The sequence below is a fragment of the Chiloscyllium punctatum genome, chromosome 30 (genome assembly GCF_047496795.1).
Source record: "Chiloscyllium punctatum isolate Juve2018m chromosome 30, sChiPun1.3, whole genome shotgun sequence".
In the NCBI taxonomy this organism is placed as follows: Eukaryota; Metazoa; Chordata; class Chondrichthyes; order Orectolobiformes; family Hemiscylliidae; genus Chiloscyllium; species Chiloscyllium punctatum.
The window spans coordinates 3959425-3985250 of NC_092768.1; the positions used below are offsets into that span (position 1 = coordinate 3959425).

Here is a 25826-nt window from a genome sequence, read left to right on the forward strand (position 1 = left end):
AGGTTATAGTCCCAACAGGTTTAATTGGAAGCACGCTATCTTTCGGAGCGACGCTCCTTCATCAGGTGATTGTGGAGGGCTCGATCGTAACACAGAATTTATAGCAAAAATGTGCAGTGTGATGTAACTGAAATTATACATTGAAAAATTGATTATCTGTTAAGCCTTTCATCTGTTAGAATACAGTGACAGTTTCACTTCTTTCAAGTGAAACTATCACTATTCTAACAGATGAAAGGCTTAACAGACAATCAATTTTTCAATGTATAATTTCAGTTACATCACACTGCAAATTTTTGCTATAAATTCTGTGTTACGATCGAGCCCTCCACAATCACCTGATGAAGGAGCGTCGCTCCGAAAGATAGCGTGCTTCCAATTAAACCTGTTGGGACTATAACCTGGTGTTGTGTGATTTTTAACTGAGTACTATACTTCATGTTGTGTCACCAGGAACAGAACTGTAACCAATCACAACTTCATGGCCAACATATTTCTTAATCAAGCATTATCATTAAGGCACAGGATCAACTCCGGTTTAATGAAAATTTCCAAAAAAAAAGTACTAAGAGCTGCATGTGCAAAACTAAGTGAAAACTGGTGAAGCTTCAACTCATGATTGTGTGCATGCTCAATGGTGGGTATTTATGAGTAAGGAACAGGAGTAGGCAATTTGGCCCCTTGTTCCTGCTTAGTCATTTAATAGGATCATGGCTGATCTGACTCTTAACTCAATTCTTCATTCTCACATACCCTTGATAACATTTGAGCCCCTTGCTTACATGAATCTATCCAACTTTGCCTTAAAAATATTTGGCAAGTCTGTTTCTATCACCCTTTTGAGGAAAATGATTCAAAATATTGATAACCTGCTCAGAGAAAAGTATTGGCCTCCTGTCTGTTTTAAACGATTGACTCCTTTATTTTTAGGTAGTGACTGCTAATTGTAGATTTTTGGATAGGAAACAACGCCCTTCTCCATGTCCACCTTACCAAGCTCTCTCAGGAGCTTATATGTATTGATCGAGTCAACTCTTACTCTTCTAAACTTCAACAGGTACAAACCTAACCTGCCTAAACCTTCCTCATCATCTCCCATTGCACTTGTTAATCTAGTAAATATCTGAACTGCTTCCAATGTATTTACATCCTTCTTTAAATAAGGAAACCAAGTCATTATCCAGTGGTCCTGATGTGGTCTCGCCAGTGCCCTGTATTAATGAAGTATGATCGTCCACTTTTATGTTCATTTTCACTTGCAATAAATAATGCTATTCTTTTAACTTTCCTGATTGCTTGACCTATCTTGGCATCTTTCCTCTTGATCACATCTTCACCATATTCCCCTTACTTAATTCTGCCACATTCCCCTACCCAAACCCCCCTTTCTTTCCCCACCTTCCCTTAATATTTGTAACCAGAAATAGTTCATGACCAGTCCTTTTCAGCCATGTCTCCAGCTCCTAATTTACCACATGCTATGTCAAAGAGTAATACATCACGAAAACAATCCCATTTTGCCCATGTCCCCTTCAAATGCTTCCTATACATTTACCGATCTAGCTGTGTTTTAGGTGCTATAATTGTACCAACTTCCACCACTTCCTCTGACAGCTCATTCTGTATACGCACCACCCCCTGCGTGAAAATGTTACCCCTTAGGTTTCTTTTGAATCTTTACCCTCTTCTTAAACCTATGTCTTGTCTTTTTGGACTCCCTTACCCTGGCTATTCACTCTATCCTGCCCCTATCTCATGATTTTATAAACTCATTTAAGGTCACTCCTTGGCCTCCAAGGCTCTAGGGACAAAACCCACCTATTCAGCCTCTCCTTGTAATTGAAACTCTCCAATCCCTGCAATCTTTTCAGAATTCTTTCAAGTTTAACAACGGCTTTATTGTAACGGTGAGACTAGAATTGAACACAGTATTCCAAACGTGGCCGAACCAACATTCACATCCATGTGCTGTGAACTTAGTGTAGATCTCTTGCTATTCTTACACAAATAATTGGTGGACTGAAAGTATTTTGTTTTTCTACATTGATATCGCATCCTAGCTGCTGTCCTACCAATTTTATTTAAACTCTCCCAATAGCTTTAGCAAACTATCATGCAAGGACATTGTACATGAAAACAGCTGGTACTAATCTATTGGCCGGTTTAGATCCCATATCTTAGAGTTGGCCATATGCCTCTGGAAAATTCTACCCACCACCACCTCCGTCCCCCCCCCCCCCCCCCCCGCACCAGCTCTCAAGCCATGCATTTATCTCTTTTATCCTATTTCAGTATTCACTAGTACATAGTACCTGGGCTTTTGTTAATATTACATCTTTGTGAGATCCTCCTTGAAGGTTTCTTAACTCTGCCAGCAAGAGTTCAATTTTCTCTCTGTTCCGCTGCTATTCACCCTTCCCCTCTCAGAGTACTCTGCAGCAGCTCAGGAACATAGTTCACTTGATTAACATCTGCTACCATTTTGCATTAAAATCTGCAGCTGCTGAAACATCCATCTGTTCCTCACCAATTGAATCTCTAATTATTTTACATATCTTACCCCTACACTGTTTAGCCAGCAATGGGACTGAACTCTGCTTTTGATGAGTTCCCCGGATGGCTTTCAGCAGGATTCCAAATCTATACCAGTTGGACAGCAAGATAGATTTGGGATTCGAGCACCAGTTATCTGATCTTCATCCATTCACTCTGTGCCTGCACAACCTTAAGTTGTGGATTGAGTATCCCCTACTGTCTGTTCTCAGTCATCTTTCAGACCAGTAAATCAATGCAAAAGTCAGGCCTGAGAAATTTGAAATTATCTTCATCCAGATGTGCTGAGTAGATGATCCATTTCTGATCAATTCGGTTCAGTACTTGAGATTTGAAGAAATTGCTGATGGAACTGGTACTGGAAAAGCTACAGCTCTTGATTACATACATACCATACCTGTCCCATCTGGAATTTATCAGCAGTGTTTAGGGAAGGAAGCTGTTGTCCTTATTTGGTGATTCCAAACTCTCAGCAGTGTGAGAGAGTCTGAAATTGCCAAGTGAGTTGTGGTAAAGTGCTAAAAACTACAAAAAGACTAAAACCAGATAGACCATCTAGCATTGACCTTGGCACTGGAAATCATAACATCACACATGGCACTGTTAACCCTGCAAAGGTCTCCTTAATAAAGTTTGGAGACTAGTGTCAAAATTGGGTGAGTCCTTTCACAGACTAGTTAAGCATGAAGCTGCCATGGTCAAACCCATGAAATTATACCTTACTGTAACTGGGTTTCCTGAAGAAGGGCTTATGCCCGAAACATCAATTCTCCTGTTCCTTTGACGCTGCCTGACCTGCTGCGCTTTTACAGCCACACATTTTTAAGCTATGATCTCCAGCATCTGCAGTCCTCACTTTCTCCCTGTAACTGGGTATGTTCTGTCCCATTGATAGGATAGCCCCAACCCCAGTGGAGACACAGTGGTACACAGGAATGAATTGCCCTGAGAATGTTCAGTATAGACTCTATCCCATGGAGTTTTATGACATCAGGCCAACGTGGGCAAGGAATCTTTCTGACTAGTATCATAGAGTCATAAAATCATTCAGCATGGAAAGAAAACCTTCAGTCAAACTCACCCACGCCAACCAAGTTTTCCAACCTCAACTAAACTAATCCCATTTGCTTGTGTTTGACTTATATCCCTCTATATCTTTCCTATTCAAGCATATTTTAAATGTTGTAACTCTATCTGCAGCTACCACTTCTTCTGGCAGTTCATTCCACATTCAAACCACGTTTTGTGTTAAAAGAATTGCCCCTCAGGTGCCTTTTAAATCTTCCTTTTCTCACCTTTAAAAATATGCCCCCTCATTTTGAAGTACCGCACCTTAGGGAAAAGACCTTTACTTTTCACCTTATCTATACCCTCATGATTTTATTAGCCTTTATAACATCAATCTCTTACCTTGCAGTGATAAAAATCCCAGCCCCTCTGGTGTATCCCTATAACTGAAACTCTCTAGTCCAGGCACCATCCTGGTAATCTTTTCTGAACCCTCTTCAATTTAATAATGTCCTTCCTATAGCAGGGCGACCAGGACTGTACACAGTATTCCAAAAGTGGTTTCACCAACATCCAGTACAAATTCAACATGACACCCCAACTCCTATACTCATTGGTCTGAGCAATGAAGGCGAGAATGCTGAACATCATCTTAACCACACTATCTGTGAAGACTACTTTAATTGAGAAAGATGTTCAACAAATATCGTCATCCTCAATAGTGGGGGAGTCCAGCACCTCAGTGCAAAGATTGAGGCTGAAGTCATTATAACATTTTTCAGCTAGAAGATCCATTTTGGCCTAATCCAGATTTCTTCAGATGCCAGCATTCAACCATTACAATTCACTTGATATGAAGAAATGGCTGAAGGCATTGGATACTGCAATGGCTTTGGGTCCAACAATATTTCAGTGATAGCAATATACACCTGTGCTTCAGAACTTGCTGCATCACTAGCCAAGCTACAGCTTTGGCACCGATCTAGTAATGTGGAAAATTGCCACGGTCCATCTTGTATATTAAAGCCAGAGCAAATCAAACCAGCCAATTACCACTCAACCAGTCTGTTCTCAATCATTGTAAAGTAATGAAAGTAGTCAACAACTGTACTATCAAGCAACATGTGCTTAGTAATACCTCACTGAAACTGAGTTTGGGGCCTCCAGGCTACTCAGCTCCAATTCTCATTATAACCTTGCTTCAAACATAAGCAACAACAGAGCTAATCTTCAGACAGGTTGTGCAAGTGACTGTCTTTGACATCAAGGCCATATTTGACCGAGTATGGCATTAATGAGCCCTGGCAAAACTAGAGTCATTGGGAATCAGTGGGTAAACTCTCCGCTGATTGGAGTCACACCTAAAATGAAGGAAGATGGTTATAATTGTTGAAGATGAGTCATCTCGGCTCTAGGAATTGTCAGGGCCTACCAACCTTCAAATATGTCATCAAAGATCTTGTCTTCATCATAAGATCAGAAATGAGGATATTCACTATTGACTGCACAATGTTCATCACCATTGTGATTCATCAAATTCCAAGTACAAATACAGCAAGACCTGAAAAATACCTGGCTTGATTGACAAGTGACAAATCACATAAGTGACTGTCAATAACCACTCCTTGAAGATGGAGGAATATCACCATCACCCCTTGACATTTGCTGACATCACCATCAGTGAATTCCCATTATCAGTCTGCTGGGATGACTGAACTCGACAAGCCATACTATGGTTACAAGAGCAGGTCAGAGGCTAAGAATCATATGTCATGTATCTGACTTCTTAAGTGAAGACTGTGATGAAATACTTTTTACTTGCCTGGGTGAACATAGCTCCAACAACATCCAAGACAGATAGACTAGTTGTTTGACACCAAATCCTCAAGCATTCACTCCTCCTACCAATTACAGTTACGGCATTGCAGAAATCCACCAAGGCTGTTCAGACATAACCAGCCAATCCCATGACCAGTACCATCTCAAAACTGCACCTGACGTATGGATAGAGCAGAGCCTTCTCTTCCACCCCCCCCCCCTCAAAAAAGCCACTCATCAGCCTGACTTGAAATATATCACTGTTCCTTCAGTGTCATTGCCTCAAAATCCTGAAACATGGATTCAAGCTTTCTTCTTCATATTGATAAGGTTACCAAAGACTAATGTTACAAAATAACCTTATATATTCGCATGAACAGGCAATGAATAGAGAGGTATAGACCAAGAGCAGGCAGAAGGGATTAGTTTGGCATCATCTTTGGACCAACATTAGGGGCTGAAGGGCCTGTTCCTGTGCTGTGCAGTTCTGTGTTCTGTTCTAAATGTTTAAATAAACTTACGATTTATCAACATAATGTTTTCAATAATGTATTATAAAATAAATTTTCCATTTGTCATCATAATTTTAAAAATTTAGAACAGCCAATCTTGGTCATCCATCAAAATCCAAATTTTTCTTCAAAGTTTGAAGAACTGAACGGGGAGGGGTGGGGGGGAGAGACCAGTCCACAGTTGTTAGGTTTTATAACAACAGTGCAATACAATAAACATTATCTTTTGATTTTGTTTTCCCTTTATAAAATGGTAGCCTTAAGTGAGATTAAGAGATGTGAAGCAAAACTAAGCATCTTACAATCTTTAAAGGGGTATGTTGCACAATAAGCATGAAAAGAATCTCAAGGGGTTACCCAGACATTGCTCCCTTGATGCATTGTCCAGTTGATTATAGATTTTAATTAGCTAGTTGCAAAAGAAAACTCTTTCTGGAAACGAAATGAGCAGAAAGAATAATATTAACTTCAAGCTGCAGTGAAGGTAAAGCCATCAAATTTCTTTAATAGATGTGCAAAAAACAGGGCTCCTGTACCTTTACTTCTGGACTTTTACATATTAACAAATTTTCAATCGGTCCCACCTGAAAGGTTGTACCAATCAAGTCTCAATAATAAACATGCAATATCATTTTAGATGTCATCTGCATTGTTTACTATGTTACTTCTCTGAGAAAAAGCTCTGCTGAGTCCTCCATCTCTACAACAGAAATTTGCAATGAACACCAATAAGCATGTGTCTCCTCAGTCAAGGCAAGCATTAAAACAAAAGAGCTCATGAATCTGGCATAAACTGCTCTCTGAATTATTGGTGTTTTTTTTGTGTGTTCATAGCAACTAATTTGATTCGTGGGCTATTTGAACAATGACTGTGGTTGTTCTGGCAGTTTCCAAAACAACCAACCAATGGTCATACAAAATGAGAGCAAACTCTGTACTGGGTTCCAAATTTGCAAAGCAAAATAAGTAGTTATGGGGATGAGAAATAAACTGAAAGATCTTGTAAAAGATTGGAATTTTACAATGTCAGAAAACAAGTCATTTCTTCCTTCATAAAGTTCCATGATTTCTCAGACGAACAGAAGAAGCAACAGTTGGCCATTCAGTTCCTCGAGCCTGCACTGTCATTCACTGAAATCATGACTGATCTGATTGTAACCCCAAATCCATAATGTAATTTATACCTGACAGTCTTAAACATATTCAAAGATGCTACTTTCATCACACTTTCAGGAAGAGTTTCAAAGGTTTATGCCTCACTGACAGAAAAAAAGATGCCTACTCTTTTTTTTGTTTGAATGGATGACCCGATATTTAAACAACAATCCCAAGTTTTACATTCTTCCATAGATAAAATATCTTGTTCACATACACCCTACCCAGACCCCTCAGAATTTTATGTTCCAATCAAATTGCTGCTTACTCTTCCAAACTCCAGCAAATACAAGCCTTGCCTGTCCACACTTTCCTTCTGAGAAAACCTGCTAATTCCAAGTATTTCACCAGTAAACCTTCCTTGAGTTGCCTCAATTGCATTTGCATCCTACTTTAATAAGATGGCCAGTACAGTGCATAGTGCTGTGATGCTGGAAAAGCACAGCAGTCAGGGAACATCTGAGGAGCAGTATGATTTTCCTGCTCGGATGCTACCTGACCTGCTGTGCTTTTCCAGAACCACATTATCGACTCTGATCTCCAGCAACTTTCTCCCTGTGCATAGTGCTCCCAATACAGCCTCACCAATGCCCTGTATATTTGAAGTTTAACCTCCCAATTTATGGATTGAATTTATGTTGCAAAAAATGATTGTATTGTATTGCTTTCCTAAATATTTGCTGTGCCCCCTTACTAATCTTTTGTGTTCATGCATGAGATCAGCCAGATCCCTCTGCATGTTAGAGCTCTGTAGTTTCTCACCAATTAGATAATGTGCTGCTTTTTTATTCTTCCAACCAAATTCGATAATTTTATTTTTTCCCACATTGAGCTCTACTTGCCACATCTTTCCCCACTGCCTCAAACTATCAACATCTTGTTGTAATCTCTGTGTGTCCTCAGCTTCCTATATATATTTGTGTCATCAGCAAATGTGGCAACCATACCCACCAACTTTTCATGTAAGTCATAGGTGTAATTCTCAAAAACATGAAGTCCAGGCACTAACCCTCTGGCACAACCCTCATTACATGTTGCCAACTGGAAAAGAAAGATCTATTTACAGTCTGCCTGCTTCCTGTAAGTAAATCAGTCATGCGCCCATGCCAATAAGTTATCTCCTAGACTATGAACTTCCCGTACTCAATAATCAATAAAACACTGTTTATTGCTCTAACCAAATCAAACAACAGTACCTAAATATAATTCTTAACAATATTGCCTCGCTTTATTTACAAGTATTTGCAAATTGCCAGCTGTGTTGCTGGCATAAGATGTGTTGGCCTTGTCCAGAGAAGTTGCTGCTCTTTCCAGGGAGAATGAGTTGGGAGAGGTCCAGGAGCCCAGCCCTGTGCATCAGATTGAATGTGTTCACGTTTCCCCCATGATTCTTCAAACTGGACGTCATATCCGGTTATAGTAATGTTTTCTGTGTCAGCCCTTACCTGGTACCATGACATTGGTACCACGTTGCCAAGTGAGCGATCACTGCTGCTGCTGTCCTCCAAGCCACATTGTGCAAATGGCTTGTATGATGCTAAGTAATTAAACAAGCAGCTGATTGCTTTCCTGCTGACAGAAGCTAACTGTAAGTGGTAAGATCGCAGAATTCTGTATCGTATGATCCTGCTCCATAGCTACCTGATGAAGGAGCAGTGCTCCAAAAGGTAGTACTTCCAAATAAACCTGTTTGACTATAACCTGATGTTGTGTGATTTTTAACTTTATTAAAAGTCTGTTCAGAATTCCTTGGAGTCCAGCAATGTAGATGATCATCTTTGAAACCATATCATCTTTACAGCAGTCACTGCTGTATTCCGTGGTTTAAATGTCCAACAGACATTGATAGCTACTACTAAATGGTCAGTATGTAAGGTAAATGAAGTCGTTATGAAATGGAAAGGTTTTATCTCTCCCACATCTGCAGTGTTCAGATAAGATTCGAGTTTCATTGTTCACTGTTTACATTCAAGCAGCTGCAAAGGGAATTGCACCTAACCAAAGATGATGTACATTTCAACTGATCAATTACATGGGGTTCTGATCCAATTATATGATTCCACACTAGGTCTCAAAATACTCCCCTGTTACAATTAATCGTCCCTTCAACACTAACATGGACATCTCAAATGTTAATGTTGATCTCTCTCTGCTCCTTCTTTGCAGCTGCAACACTGTATTCTGCTTTCTGTTCTGCTCCCTGATGTACTATCTGTGATAGGATCTGCCTATATAGAACGTGAAATAACACTTTTCATTGTATCTCAGGTACATGAGGAGAAAGATGTAAAAACTGAGATGAGGGGCAAATATTTTATATCGAGGGTGGCTTGCATATGGATTGAACTGACTGAGGAAGTTGTGGATGTGGGTACAATTGCAATATTTAAAATATATTTGGATAATTACATGAATAAGATGGGTTTGGAAGGATATGGGCCAGGAGCAGGCAGTTGATAATAGTTTAATTTGCAATTATGTTGAGTATGGACTGGTTGGACCGAAGGGTCCGTTTCCATGCTATATGACTCTTGTGACAAATCAAATCGTTACATAATTCCTAATTTAATACAAGTTCCTAATTGCATTCTTGCAGTATCTCTTAACCTCTTTTGTGGCAGCTGAACAGTGATAATATATTGGTCTTAAGAAGTTCTAGCAGTTTGTTTTGAACTATGTTTTGAATTTTACTTGTACTTTTTTCCTTTCAGTAAGATGGCAGTACAGGTGAGGAAATGTAGAAGGGGGTTAGGGGACAGCTAGGTGAGGGTGGTAAGCGGCCATGTGGGTAGAGTGCCAGGGAGGTGGATGATTGCTTAGGGTAAGTCATGGACGGGTGGGATGGGATCAGATTATGGTTGGAGGAATGTTGCATCAGAGGAGAGATTGTTTATTCTGGGAAGTGGCCTTGAAGTGCAAGTTGTCCAATTGGTTTGGGGATGATGTCCAATCCGGCAAGAGTGGAGCGGGGTTAGGGGTAGTTAGGGGTTATTGAAATATCGGGGTGTTGCTCATTGGCGTTTGCAATTGCTACAGCAATTCCCTCAGAGTCAGCTGCACCAGGAATTCTTATTCTGGCAGTCCTGAGGTTACAAGCATGTTGATTTTAAAAGATACTTTCTCCTCTGTGTCAGTAGTGAACAGGAACAATATTAGTCAGGAGGCACACTTCTCCATGAGGGCATGTAAAAGAATTAAAAACATTGCAAATGAAGATACTAACTCAGTTGGACTCATACCCAACTATCTGAAAACAAAGTACTGGAGGCACTGAACTGTTTGAACTCACTTAAATAAAAAGTGTACAGATAGTAATTGCTGGAACACCTGTCTGTGCAGAGCCATTAAGGCCTGTGTGCTAACAGTTGCTATGCAATCTTGGCTGGACTTCCTTTCTACTTCAAGCAAACTACGGTGTCAAATAGAACTAAAAGGAGAAGAAGTGGGTAAGGCTGATTAGGTCAACACATTATTTGACTGTCTTGTAAACCTTGAAATTTGAAGTACGACCATTATCCAAATCCTTGAATCCAGCTTGAGTTACATTTAAGTTAAAGCATTGTTTGCAAGGAGTTAGATTGGAATATAGCTGCCAGTGGTTTTATTTTTTTCAAGAGGGAGCTGAATGGGCTATGAGAATTCACCAACCTAAATCCTTTGTTTTATATGTCATTAAGAAAATAAGAGAAAGGAGAAGTATAGTCCATTTGCTCCTTATGTTTGCCTGGTCTTTCAATAAGATCATGGCTGAACTGCCCAGGCCTAAACTCCTGCTGCATGCCAGATCTCCATAGCCCTCTACTCCCTTATATTTCCAAAAACTACCTACTTCAGCTTTAAATACTTTTTGTAATTTTACCTCCATGAATCTGAGTTGGACATTCCAAATATTCATAGAGTCACAGAGATGTACAGCATGGAAACAGACCCTTCGGTCCAACCTGTCCATGCCGACCAGATATCCCAACCCATTCTAGTCCCACCTGCTAGCACCCGGCCCATATCCCTCCAAACCCTTCCTATTCATATACCCATCCAAATGCCTTTTAAATGTTGCAATTGTACCAGCCTCCACACTTCCTCTGGCAGCTCATTCCATACACGTACCACCCTCTACGTGAAAAAGTAGCCCCTGAGGTCTCTTTTATATCTTTCCTCTCTCACCCTAAACAATACCCTCTAGTTCTGGACTCACTGGCCCCAGGGACTACCATCTGAGAGAAGAAAGACTTTCACATCTCAGGTTCAGACGTGTCGTCTTATTCTGTAACTATATCCACTAGTTCGAGGTCCCGCTATTGATGGAAGCATGTTTTTAATGTCTACGTTGTGAAGTCCCCTTAGAATTTTATGTTTCAAATGGTCGTCACTCTTTCTTCTAAATCCTAATGAATAAAGAGGTCATCTGTTTAGTCGTTCTTGAAAGGTCAATCCCTTCATCCCTGGAATCAGCCTTGTGAATCTGTTTTAAACTGCCTCTAATATCCAAATGCTTTTTTAAAATTTGAGTCAAAGTGTCCATTCAGCAAAGGAAACGGACCCTTTGGTCTAATTTGTCCGTGCCAACCAGACATCCCAATCTGTCCTAGTCCCATTCGCCAGCATTCCATCCATATCCCTCTAAGCCCTTCCTATTCGTATATCCATCCAGATGCCTTCGAAATGTTGTGTTTGAACTCACCTCCACTTCATCATTGAGCAGCTTGTTCCATTCATGCACCACCCTCTGCTTGAAAAAAATTACTCCTCGGCTCATTTTTAAGTCTTTCATCTCACACCTTAAACCTGTACCATCTGTTTTGGATTTCCCCACTTTAGGAACAAAACCTTGGCTATTTGCTATATCCATGCCCCTCATGATTTTATTAACCTCTATAAGATCACCCCTCAGCCTCTGACACTCCAGGAAAAATATCTCCAATCTATTCATTCTCTCCCCATAACTCAGACCCTCCTCTCCTGACATTCTTATAAATCTTTTCTGCACTGTCTCAAGTTTAACAATATCTTTTGTATCAAAGGGCAACCAGAATTGTATGTTGTTTCAGATGGGTTTTTTTTATTCCAAAAGTGACCTCATCAATGTCCTGTACAACCGCAACATGACCTCCCAACTCTAATACTCAGTGTGCTGACCAATGAAGGCAAATGTGCCAGTCACCTTCTTCAGCATCCTGTCGATGTGTGACTCCATTTTCAAGGAACTGTGCATCTGCACCTCTGGTCTCTTTGTTCTGTAGCACTCCCCAGAGCTCTACCATTAACTGTATAACCCCTGCCCTGGTTTGCCTTACTACCAAAATGCAACACTTCACATTCATGTTAATTAAACTCCAACTCCACTCCTTGGCCCATTGGCTCATCTGATCAATGTCTCATTTATACTCTTGAGATAACCTTCCCCACTATGCAGGACACCACTTAATTTTGATGCCATCTGCAAACTTATGAATATACCTCCTATATTCACATTCAAATCATTTATATAAGTGATGAAAAGCAGTGGACCCTGCACTGATCCTTGTGGTATACCGCTGGTCACAGGCTTCCAGTCCGAAAAGCAAGCCTCGAGAGCTACCCTCTGTCTCCTACCTTCAAGCCAATTTTGTATCCAATCAGCTAGCTCTCCCTTGATCCCATGTGATCTAACCTTACTAACCTGCCTACCATGTGGAATCTTGTCAAACACATTATTGAATTCCATGTAGACAATATCCACTTCTCTGCCTTCTTCAATCTTCTTTGTCACTTCTTCAAAAAGCACAATATGGGGACCATGACTATACATAACACAGTATTCCCAGAATGGTGTCACCAACATCCTGCCCAGTTGTAAGAAGATTGCACAATTTGTTTTCCCTCCAAATGCCTTGCAATAAGTGATATGCTCTTCTTGTTGGATGTGGGAGTTTAGGGAGATTTTATGGGTTACTGAGGATTATATCTGCAATAAACACCATTGGTTGCGAATCCTATCAGATTGAATGGATTGGTTGGAGAGACAGTTAGAGGCAATGAGGAATTTACAGAGCAAGGGGATGTAATGAATGGCAGTTATAGGAAGGGGGAAAAGTCACAGATACAGTCGCATAGATGGTTTAACTGCAGGAAAAGTAAGAGAGGCAGTTCATGCAGGAGGCTTCTGTGATTATCCCCATTCCAAGCAAATATACTGTTTTGGAAAATATAAGGGGTGATGGATTCTCAGGGGAACATAGCACATACAGCGAAGTTTCTGGAATTGAGACTGGCTCTAATGTAATGAGGGGTACATCGGGTTCCAAGAGATCGATTGTGTTAGGGGACTCTCTAGTCCGAGTTACAGACAGACATTTCTGTGGTCAGCAGCGAAAAAGCAGAATGGTGTGTTGCTTCCCTGGTGCCAGGATCAAGGATGTCTCAGAGAGGGTGCAGAATTTTCTCAAGGGGGAGAGGGGCCAGCAGGAGGCCATTGTACACATTGGAAGCAACAACATAGGAAGGGAAAAGGTTGAGATTCCGAAGGAAAATTACAGAAAATTAGGCAGGAATTTTAAAAGGAGGTCCTCGAGAGTAATAATATCTGGATTACTCCCGGTGCTACGAGCTAGTGAGGGCAGGAATAGGAGGATAACGCAGATGAATGCATGGCTGAGGAGCTAGTGTCTTTGAGAAGAATTCACATTTTTGGATCATTGGAAGCTCTTGGGTAGAAGTGAACTGTACAAGAAGGAAGAAGGACAGATTGCACCTAAATTGGAAGGGGACTAATATAGTGGCAGGGAGACTTGCTAGAGCTGTTCACGAGGATTTAAACTAGTACGGTGGGCAGGTGAGACCCAGGGAGATAGTGAGGAAAGAGATCAATCTGAGACTGGTACAGTTGAGAACAGAAGCAAGTTAAAAAGTCAGGGCAGGCAGGGACAAAGCAGCGAACAAGGTAGGACTGATAAATTAAACTATTTATTTCAATGCAAGAGGCCTAACAGGAAAGACAGATGAATTCAGGGCACGGTTAGGAACATGGGACTGGGATATCATAGCGATTGCAGAAACATGGCTCATGGAAACTGGCTGCTTAATATTCCAGGATACAAATGCTCCAGAAAGAATTGAAAGGGAGGCAAGAGAGGATGGGGAGTGGCATTTTTGATAAGGGATAGCGTTACAGCTGTACTGAGGGAGGATATTCCCGGAAATACATCCAGGGAAGTTATTTGGGTGGAACTGAGAAATAAGAACGGAATGATCACCTTATTAGGATTGTATTATAGATCCCCTTATAGTCAGAGGGAAATTGAGAAACACATTTGTAAGGAAATCTCAGTTATCTGTAAGAGTAAGGTGGTATTGAAAGGGGATTTTAACTTCCCAAACATAGACTGGGACTGCCATAGTGTTAAAGGTTTAGATGGAGCGGAATTTTGTAAGTGTGTACAAGAAAATTTTCAGATTCAGTATGTGGATGTACCTACTAGAAAGGTGCAAAACCTGACCTGCTCTTGGAAAGTGGTGTCAGTTTGGGGCCAGCAAACATAATTCTGTTATTTTTAAAATAGTGATGGAAAAGGATATGCCAGATCTAAAAGTTGAAGTTCTAAATTGGAGAAAGGCCAATTTTGACGGTATTAGGCAAGAACTTTGAAAAGCTGATTGGGGCAGACATTCGCAGGTAAAGGGACGGCTGGAAAATGAGAAGCTTTCAGAAATGAGATAATGAGAGTCCAGAGAAAGTATATTCCTGTCAGGGTGAAAGGAAAGGCTGGTAGGTTTAGGGAATGCTGGATGATTAAAGAAATTGAGGGTTAAGAAAAAGAAGGAAGCATATGTCAGGTATAGACAGGACAGATCGAGGGAATCCTTAGGAGAGTATAAAGGCAGTTGTAGTAAACTGAAGAGAGAAATGAGGAGGGCAAAAAGGGGACATGCGATAGCTTTGGCAAATGGAGTTAAGGAGAATCCAAACAGATTTTACAAATACATTAAGGACAAAAGAGTAACTATGGAGAGAATATGGCCCCTCAAAGATCAGCAAGGCGGCCTTTGTGTGGAGCCATGGGAGTTGAGAGAGATACTAAATGAGTATTTTGCATCAGTGTTTACTGTGGAAAAGGACATGGAAGATATAGAATATAGAGAAATAGATGGTGACATCTTGAAAAATTTCCATATTACAGAGGAGGAAGTGCTGGATGTCTTGAAATGCATAAAAGTGAATAAATCCCCAGAACCTTATCAGATGTACCCTAGAACTCTGTGGGAAGCTTGAGAAGTGATTGTTGGGCCTCTTACTGAGATATCTGCATCATCAATAGTCACAGGTGAGGTACTGGAAGACTGGAGGCTGGCTTACGTGGTGCCACTGTTTAAGAAAGGTGGTTAGGACAAGCCAGGGGACTACAGACCAGTGAGCCTGATGTCAGTGGTGGGCAAGTTGTTGGAGGACATCCTGAGAGACTGGATGTACATGTATTTGGAAAGGCAAGGACTGATTAAGGATAGTCAACATGGCTTTGTGCGTGGGAAATCATGTCTCACAAACTTGATTGAACTTTTGAAAAAGTAACAAACAGGATTGATGAGGGTAGAGTGGAAGACGTGATCTGTATCGACTTCAGTAAGGTGTTCAGCAGGTTCCCATGGGAGACTGGTTAGCAAGGTTAGATCTCATGGAATACAGGGAGAACTAGCCATTTGGATACAGAACTGGCTCAAATGTAGAAGACAGAGGGTGGTGGTGGAGGGTTTTTTTCAGATTGGAGGCCTGTGACCAGTGGAGTGCCACAAGGATTGGTGCTGGGTCCACTACTTTTCATCATTTGTATAAATGATTTGGATATGAGCTTAAGAGATATAGACAGTAAGTTTGCAGATGACACCAAAATTGGAGGTGCAGTTGACAATGAAGAAGGTTACCTCACATTACTTCAGTACTTGATCAGATGGGCCAAGAAGTGGCAGATGGAATTTAATTTAGATAAATGTGAGGTGCTGCATTTTGGGAAAGCAAATCTTACTAGGACTTATACATTTAATGGTAAGGTCCTAGGGAGTGATGCTGAACAAAGAGACCTTGGAGTGCAGCTTCATAGCTCCTTGAATGGAGTCGCAGGTAGATAGGATAGTGAAGAAGGCGGTTGGTATGCTTTCTTTTATTGAGTACAGGACTTGGGAGGTCATGTTGTGGCTGTACAGGACATTAGTTCGGCCACTGTTGGAATATTACGTGCAATTCTGGTCTCCTTCTTATTGGAAAGATGTTGTGAAACTTGAAAGGGTTCAGAAAAGATATACAAGGATGTTGCCAGGATTGGAGGATTTGAGCTGTAGGGAGAGGTTGAATAGGCTAGGGTTGTTTTTTCCTGGTGCATGGGAGGCTGAGGGGTGATCTTATAGAGGTTTATAAAATCATGAGGGGCATGGATAGCATAAATAGATAATACTTTTCGTTGGGATGAGGGATTTCCAGAACTAGAGGGAATTGGGTTAGGGTGAGAAGGAAAAGATATAAAAGAGACCTAAGGGGCAACTTTTTCATGCAGAGGGTGGTACGTGTATGGAGTGAGCTGCCAGAGGCAGTGGTGGAGGCTAAATTGCAACATGTAAAAGGCATCTGGAATGGGTATTTGAATAGAAAGGGTTTGGAGGGATCTGGGCCAGCAGTCGGGACTAGATTGGGTTAGGATATCTGGTCGGCATGGACAAGTTGGACATCACTATGCTCTACATCTCTATGACTATGAGTCTGAAGACCAAAATTCAATTTGCTTTCTTAATTATTTTCTGTACCTGCCTACTATTTTCTTGAATTTCATGCAAAACAGCATCCAGATCCCAGCTGAAAACAAAAAATACTGGAGATCACAGTTGATCAGGCAGCATTCATGGTGAGAGAGCAAGTATCCATATCCTTCTGTGCTGCACTATTTTGGGGTTTTGTTCCATTTAACTGCTCATCTTCCTTTTAATTCGTCCTTGCAAAGTGCATGGCCTCACACTTCACTGCATCAAATTTCACCTGTCAAGATTTTGACCACCCTTCCAACTTGTCTGTATTCCCTTGCAGATTCCTTATGTAATCATGACATGCCACCAATTTTTATATCATTAGGAAATTCAGATAAATTACATTCTTACCCTTCTAGGTTAGTAAGAAGAATAATTGAAGCCCTATATTGATCATTATGACACTTCTGTGCTGTTCCACCTGGAAAGATCTGTTAGTCATAACTCAGTGTTCTGTGAGTTCACCAATCCTCAGTCAATGCTATGACTATGATCTGCTTTGAGTCATTGCGCTGTATGGCAGGGAAATATTCAGGTCCAACTCGCCCATGCCAACCAGATATCATAAATTAATCTACTCCCATTTGCCAGCACTTGGCCCATTTCCCTCTCAATCCTTCCTACTCATGTACCCATCCAGATGCTTTTTCAATGCTGTCATTGTACCAGCCTCCACCACCTCTTGTGACAGCTGATTCCACCCTCCGCATAAAAATGTTGTCCTTTAGATCCCTTTTAAATCTTTCCCCTCTCGCCCTAAACCTATTGCCTCTAGTTCTGGACTCTCCCCACCTCAGGGAAAAGACTTTGTATATTTACCCTATCCGTGCCCCTCATGACTTTATAAATCTCTATAAAGTCACACACCCCCAACCTCGGAGAAGGTGAGGGAAAACACTACAGGAGAAACAGCCACAGCCTGTTCAGTCTCTCTCTCTAGTCCACACCCTCTAATCATAGCAAGACTCTTGTAAATCATTTCTGAACCCTTTCAATTTTGTGCAATAAACAGTTATATGGCAGCTTATTCAATGTTTGAAATCCAAGTACACTATAATTACCAATTCCCCTTTATTAACTCTGCATGCTATATCTTCAAACCCTCTAGCAACCCTGTCAAATATGATTTCCTGTTCACAAAACCCTGCTCACACTGTTTAATTTTGTTAAACTGTTCTAAACTTTACTTCCAAATCATGGTCTCTAGAACAAATGTTAGACTAAGCGGTGTATAATTTCCTACTTGCTGTCTCCCTTCCTTCTTGAACAAGGGCATATATTATCAGTTTTCCAATCCACTGGCACCCTTCGGGAATCGAATGGGATTGTGGAATACTTCAACCTATGATTCCATTTGCTCTCACAATATCGCCTTGTTCACTGATCATGGAGCCTAGTGCATCAGTGCAAAATATCAGTCTGAACTATTTATAACAGTCATCAGTGAGGAATGCCAAATGGAATATCCACCTTGGCCTCCGCATCAGAGATTAGATTACATTACAGTGTGGAAACAGGCCCTTCGGCCCAACAAGTCCACACTGACCCGCCGAAGCGCAACACACCCATACCCCTACATTTACCCCTTACCTAACACTACGGGCAATTTAGCATGGCCAATTCACCTGACCCGCACATCTTTGGACTGTGGGAGGAAACCGGAGCACCCGGAGGAAACCCACGCAGATACGGAGAGAACGTGCAAACTCCACACAGTCAGTCGCCTGAGGTGGGAATTGAACCCGAGTCTCTGGCGCTGTGAGGCAGCAGTGCTCACCACTGTGCCACCGTGCCGCCCACTGGTGGCAAGAGATGCCAAGCTTCAAACAATTTGTTTAAATCCAATATTGCACGGTGAAAAAATGGCCCAGGCTCCATTTATGGGGTTTCCAAGAAGACTCAAAAGACATTATCTTTTAGTTAAAGGACAGATTACAATGACAAATACATACTTTAATTCATCATCATTTTAGGGTGGCACGGTGGCTCAGTGGTTAGCACTGCTGCCTCACAGTGCCAGGTTCCTGGTTTCAATTCCCGCCTGTCTGTGTGGAGTTTGCACATTCTCCCTGTGTCTGCGTGGGTTTCCTCCGGGTGCTCCAGTTTCCTCCCACAATCCAAAGATGTGCAGGTCGGGTGAATTGGCTATGCTAGATTGCCCATAGTGTTAGGTGCATTAGTAAGGGGTAAATACAGGGCAGGGGAATGGGTTTTGGTGGGTTTCTCTTCGGAGGGGCGATGTGGACTTGTTGGGCTGAAGGGCCTGTTTCCACCCTGTCGAGAATCTAGAGAATCTAATCTAATCTGTGTGTGAAGAAAGCAAACAACAAAGCCAAAATGTGCTAGGTAAAAAAGTTTAGTATAAAATTCTGCTCCAACTTACTCTTCAACTGGCATTTGTTCTCGTGACCAGATATGGTGAAGTTTGGTGGGACAGCAACTCAGAATTTTTTTTATAACCTAAAACGCTTTCTTGTAATGTTAGGAGATGGGCTGCCCATGCTTCCTTGGAGCTTCCGATTAAGTTGAAGTCATCCATGATTCTCATCCAGGAGATTTTTCTGTTCTCTGAGAAAATGCTGGTTGGTGTGAGCACATTGCTTCAGTTTACTTCTGGACCTGCTTTGTAAACTGCTGCATTAACAAGGAATTTGGATGAGGTGTTATTTCATGGCCTTCAACCAATATTGTTCAGGATGTGTCGGTGATTTAAACTGCCTGTTGAAACATTGATAGATGGGAGGCAAGCAGGGATGCAGTGTTTGTGTATGCTCCATTTGATTGTAATGACTTGAAATCAGTGGGGAAGAAATTGATCTTAATGCAAAAAATAGAATATTATTTGATCACTTGAGATCCCCTACCCAATGTGCTAGTCTAATATTTTCTCCAAAGCTTCGATTAATCAGTGGTAGAGATACCGGAGTATCGTTTTCAAATATTGAAGCAAAGTGTAAAAGGCCTTATACTGGCCTTAAGTTTTCAAACTGTGCTGCTGTATTGAAAAATAAGCTCGACATGAGCAAAGGGAATGCTCTTGTTCACCAAAAGGGTTGTATTGAAGTTGTATTGAACAGACTTAGTCATAATGTGACCTCTGACCCATCAACACCAACAGCCCATCATTCAGATGTTGATTTGATATCACAGCCCATGTAGATTGTGTTTGTCTCATTATTGTTGGTAACTATATACTCCACTAATTTGCAATAGATCTGTTGATTGAAGCTAGGCATATCCTGCAATATGCAAGTAAGAAACAACAAGCCACATGCAAACTATCAGTCATTGTTCCAATGAAGCGTACTGACAGTGGAGCACGCTAAGTTGATCTTTTGTGCTTGTGCAATCAGCCTGTTGAATAGAGTAGGTAAAAACAATGACTGCAGATGCTGGAAACCAGATTCTGGATTAATGGTGCTGGAAGAGCACAGCAGTTCAGGCAGCATCCAAGGAGCTTCGAAATCGATGTTTTGGGCAAAAGCCCTTCATCAGGAATAAAGGCAGTGAGCCTGAAGCGTGGAGAGATAAGCTAGAGGAGGGTGGGGGTGGGGAGAAAGTAGCATAGCGTACAATGGGTGAGTTGGGGAGGGGGTGAAGGTGATAGGTCAGGGAGGAGAGGGTGGAGTGGATAGGTGGAAAAGGAGGTAGGCAGGTAGGACAAGAGACAAGTCATGGGGACAGTGCTGAGCTGGAAGTTTAAAACTAGGGTGAGGTGGGGGAAGGGGAAATGAGGAAACTGTTGAAGTCCACATTGATGCCCTGGGGTTGAAGTGTTCTGAGGTGGAAGATGAGGCGTTCTTCCTCCAGGCGTCTGGTGGTGAGGGAGCGGCGGTGAAGGAGACCCAGGACCTCCATGTCCTCGGCAGAGTGGGAGGGGGAGTTGAGATGTTGGTCCACAGGGTGGTGTGGTTGATTGGTGCGGGTGTCCCAGAGATGTTCCCTAAAGCGCTCTGCTAGGAGGCGCCCAGTCTTCCCAATGTAGAGGAGACCGCATCGGGAGCAACAGATACAATAAATGATATGAGTGGATGTGCAGGTGAAACTTTGATGGATGTGGAAGGCTCCTTTAGGGCCTTGGATAGAGGTGAGGGAGGAGGTGTGGGCGCAGGTTCTACAGGTTGAGCAATTCATCAACTTCACCATCACATTCCACCCTGACCTTAAATTTACCTGGACCATCTCTGAAACCTCCCTCCCCTTCCTGGACCTCTCCAAGTCCATTAATGACGACCGACTTGACACTGACATATTTTACAAACCCACCGGCTCCCACAGCTACCTGGGTTACACCTCTTCCCTCCCTACCTCTTGCAAAAATGCCATCCCGTATTCCCAATTCCTCCGCCTCCGCCGGATCTGTTCCCAGGAGGACCAGTTCCACCACAGAAAACACCAGATGGCCTCCTTCTTTAGAGACCGCAATTTCCCTTCCCACGTGGTTAAAGATGCCTTCCAATGCATCTCGTCTACATCCCGCACCTCTGCCCTCAGACACGACCCCTCCAACCGTAACAAGGACAGAACGCCCCTGGTGCTCACCTTCCACCCTACCAACCTTTGCATAAACCAAATCATCCGCCGACATTTCCGCCACCTCCAAACAGACCCCACCACCAGGGATATATTTCCCTCCCCACCCCTTTCCACCTTCCGCAAAGACCGTTCCCTCCGTGACTGCCTGGTCAGGTCCACACCCCCCTACAACCCACCCTCCCATCCTGGCACTTTCCCCTGCCGCTGCAGGAACTGTAAAACCTGCGCCCACACCTCCTCCCTCACCTCTATCCAAGGCCCTAAAGGGGCCTTCCGCATCCATCAAAGTCTTACTTGCACATCCACCAATATCATTTATTGTATCCGTTGCTCCCGATGCGGTCTCATCTACATTGGGGAGACTGCGCACCTCCTAGCAGAGCGCTTTAGGGAACATCTCCGGGACACCCGCACCAATCAACCACACTGCCCCGTGGCCCAACATTTCAACTCCCCCTCCCACTCTGCTGAGGACATGGAGGTCCTGGGCCTCCCTCACCGCCGCTCCCTCACCACCAGACGCCTGGAGGAAGAACGCCTCATCTTCCACCTCAGAACACTTCAACCCCAGGGCATCAATGTGGACTTCAACAGTTTCCTCATTTCCCCTTCCCCCACCTCACCCTAGTTCTAAACTTCCAGCTCAGCTCTGTCCCCATGACTTGTCCGGACTTGTCCTACCTGCCTATCTCCTTTTCCACCTATCCACTCCACCCTCTCCTCCCTGACCTATCACCTTCATCCCCTACCCCACTCACCCATTGTACTTGGTGCTACTTTCTCCCCACCCCCACCCTCCTCTAGCTTATCTCTCCACGCTTCAGGCTCACTGCCTTTATTCCTGATGAAGGGCTTTTGCCCAAAACGTCAATTTTGTAGCTCCTTGGATGCTGCCTGAACTGCTGTGCTGTTGAATAGAGTGTCAAAATATTGCAGACTTTATTCTCTGGAATGGTGAGTTATCTTGTTTGGGTCGTTTGTACCAGAGGTCAACTCAGATCAGGCTACTGAGATGCAGAATGAAGAATCAGACATCATAATATTATTTGTTTTAAACTTAAATACATTGTTGGTTACTGCTTCTCTCATCATACTTGTGAATGACTGAGAAATCTTGCTCCTTTACTTCTTCAAGAAGTCAGAGGATTCAGTGTGGAAAGTTGCAGTATTATCCTTCTGTGAACAGCCTTTGGACAGATGCAGGTATGATGGGCCACCTAGCCTCCTTCTGGACTGCAACAATTACAGTCATAGATTTGTATAGCACGGAAACAGACCTTTCATACCAACCCATCCAATCCATTCTGTAATTTTGTTATGCTAATAGCGATATATAATTGTGATTTGCTGTCATATTCCTATTCAGCCAGCGCTGTATTAAGTTTATGTTATTAAATAGTAACCCACTGATCGCTTATGCCTTGTTTTTGTTCTTCAGGCTCTTTGAACTTATTTTCTGGCAATTTCTCCCAGGGTTTAGATTCAACTGCTACGTTGTGAGCATTCTGTTGCAGTATGATGTTGAATGTTTTTATTTTACTGAAGGCAGACTGAAAAGCACTCTAGCAATAAATAACTCAATTAAAATCCAATAAACTGAATTATTATGAATGAGTATTCAATTGCACATGTTTCTGATAAAAAGCATTTCTACCGTTTTTCTTCTTGTATTTTCTGCTGAAGACCAAATCAGGCAAGGAGGCAAGTCCCCAAACCCAACTGAGTCGCCAAACCCAACTGCAACAGGCATCAAAACCCACACTTTTTGTACCAATCCGATCCACACTGCCATTCAATCAGCTGAGCAAACCATGGCCAAGTGGTAACATCTGGTTTTATATGCATTGTTGTGGCCTAGAGTAATTTCTGATGATGGTAGAGACTGCAGTTTCCTTCTATACATGGCTCACTAGGAATCTGCCGTGCTCTAGTGCCTGCCAATGGTGCATATTGACACTATATCTTTTTGGTTGCATTATAAATGCATATTTCTTAGCCATCAAAGCTTGAAGTAGACTTGAGCCTAGAGCTTCTGGATCAGAGGCAGGCATCAGCACTGTTATTTTTGTAGGATATGAAGTATTGGTAGATCAGTGGGATCCAAACTGCAGGCTTTCCTGAAAAGCCTGCAGATTGGCAATTAGCAATCTACTCAAGTGCCTTCCAATGAACCTTGTGAGAGATTATGAATTTGGGAGCTGCAGATACCTAAGATCAGCAATCAAACTTTCATAAGTAATAAGCTTAGATTTATTGAGAAGCAACTGCTTAGATCCATTAGCTGGATAGGGAAGGTGTACAACCCATGACAGTAAAAATTGATTCACTGATCGCAGAGGATGGATTGGTATTTGGCATTGTAAGTGTTGATCTCAGTAGCTTGTGATGCCATTATTTTTCCCTTTAACTGAACTGTTACGGAACTCTTCTCCTAGCCTTCCTCCATCTTCCGGAGTGAATCTTCCACCTGAAGAAAGCAACTATCTGACAAGGACTGCCTCTGTCTCTAAGCACTCATTACTAAAGTTTATTTTTAAAGGCTGGTAGTTTACCTTGTGTCCATTACTGGTTTAAACTTGAAGCTATGAACACAGGATATGTATCTAAGATTTCAGGAACCATCAGAGAATGTTGGAGAAACTCAGCAGATCTGACAGTACCTATGGAAAGAGAAATAGAATTAACATTTCAAGTTCACTTCTTGGAGAAGAGTCATACCAGACTTGACATGTTAATTCTGCTTCTTGCTCCACAAATGCTACCAGATCTGCCAAGTTCACCCACGATTCTTTGTGTTTGCTTCAGACGTCCAGCATCCGCAGAATTTTGCCTTTATCTAAGATTTCAGGATGGTCACCTACCGTTTTGCCATTCATTTCCAGCTCTCGCTGCTGTGTTAGATACAGACCTATCAGTGACCACGGGCCCATTTACACTGATCCCACTTCAGTCAAGGAGACAGCCTTCTCCCAATTCCCTTTCAAGTTGGTGTATTTTTAACATTGGCATGTTTCGCATGATGATATCAAGCACCATCACACACATATCTCTCCTGACACCTGTTCTTGTACTAATTTTTCAGACTGCTTGTTCAACATTCAACAAGCAAAACCTTTACTCCTATTATATTTTGAGTACAAAGAAGCTATTATTTTTGGCTCCAGTCACAAAATGCATTCACAACCACTGACCCCATGACTCCCACTGGTAGCTGTTTGAAGCTGAACGAGACTAGTCACTACTTGGCATTGTATTTGACACAATACCAGGACCTGCTAAGTCCGCATTCATAATGTTGAATTCCTCCCTCAGTTGTTCAGTTACTGAAATCCTCATCCATTGTCTGTTATGTCTCAGCTCAACTATTCCAATGCACTGCTGACTGCTTTAGCACATCTTACCCTCAGAGGTGTGAAGTCATACTTCTTGTATGAAGTCCCATTCTCTAACCAGCAATGTGTTTGCTGGTCTGCAGTGAAGCAATTGATTTTATAACTCTCTATTTTTGACCCAAGTCCCTCCCTCTTGCCTCTCCCTAAATCTATAATCTCATCCAACCCATGACCCTACAAGGTGTGCTCCTGTAATTCTGATTTTGGGCATTCCTCCTTTGAGTTGTTTAGCACCTAAACTGATATTGCTTCCCTATACTGCTCTGTGTCTCTACCTTGTTTTTGTTTCTTAATGTGGAGGTGCCGGTGGTGGACTAGGGTGGACAAAGTCAGAAATCGCATGACAACAGGTTATAGTCCAACAGATTTATTTGAAATCACAAGCTTTCGAGCATAACACCCTTGTAAGGTGGAGCGAGAGGGAAGCGCACAGAACATAAGATTTGTGGGCAGAGAGATGAAGGGCAGAGAAATCAGAAGATGGTGCAAATGGTGTGGGTGGTGTGTCAAGTAATAAAGTCTCTACAAGTGACCAAGAGTGTTAGACGGTGTGAGTAGAGTAGACTAAAGTGAGGACTGCAGATGTTGGAGACCAGAGTCAAGGTTAGAGTGGTTCTGGAAAAGCACAGCAGATAGGGTAGCCTCCAAGGAGCAGAAAAATCAACGTTTCAGGCAGGAGCCCTTCATCAGGAATGCCTTTTTTAGTAAGCTCGGAGGCAGAAACAGTGGAAGAAGTGTTCAACATCATGATGCGTATTGAATTTGTTGATGCCTATCCTCTTCCTGCTGACCCTCCAACTTGCCTTTGCTACTCCCTGATACACTTCCTCTCCACTCGCCCCTTTGGCTGGATCTCTCCCTGCAATTCTTAAAGTTGCTACTTCCCTTCCTGAACCCTTCCTTTGAGCAACTGGTGTGATGATCAGCAAGAGGTGGGAGAAGCAGCGTCAATTTGCAGGATTCATGGCTGCTTCAAAATGATGACAATTGGATCAGACCAGCACGAAACAAAGTTAAAATGAAACTCCTGAAGCTAATGGGAGTACACACCATATTAACTGACAGGTACTAACATGAAACAGTGTTT

At 42.3% G+C, this 25826-nt stretch overlaps 1 protein-coding gene across 5 annotated transcripts in view; it reads left to right on the forward strand.

The window, feature by feature from the left end:
• Positions 1-25826, forward strand: part of LOC140455128 (RNA-binding protein 4B-like) — a 118398-nt gene that overhangs the window by 52208 nt on the left and 40364 nt on the right. The gene's annotated exons all lie outside the window — the stretch shown is intronic.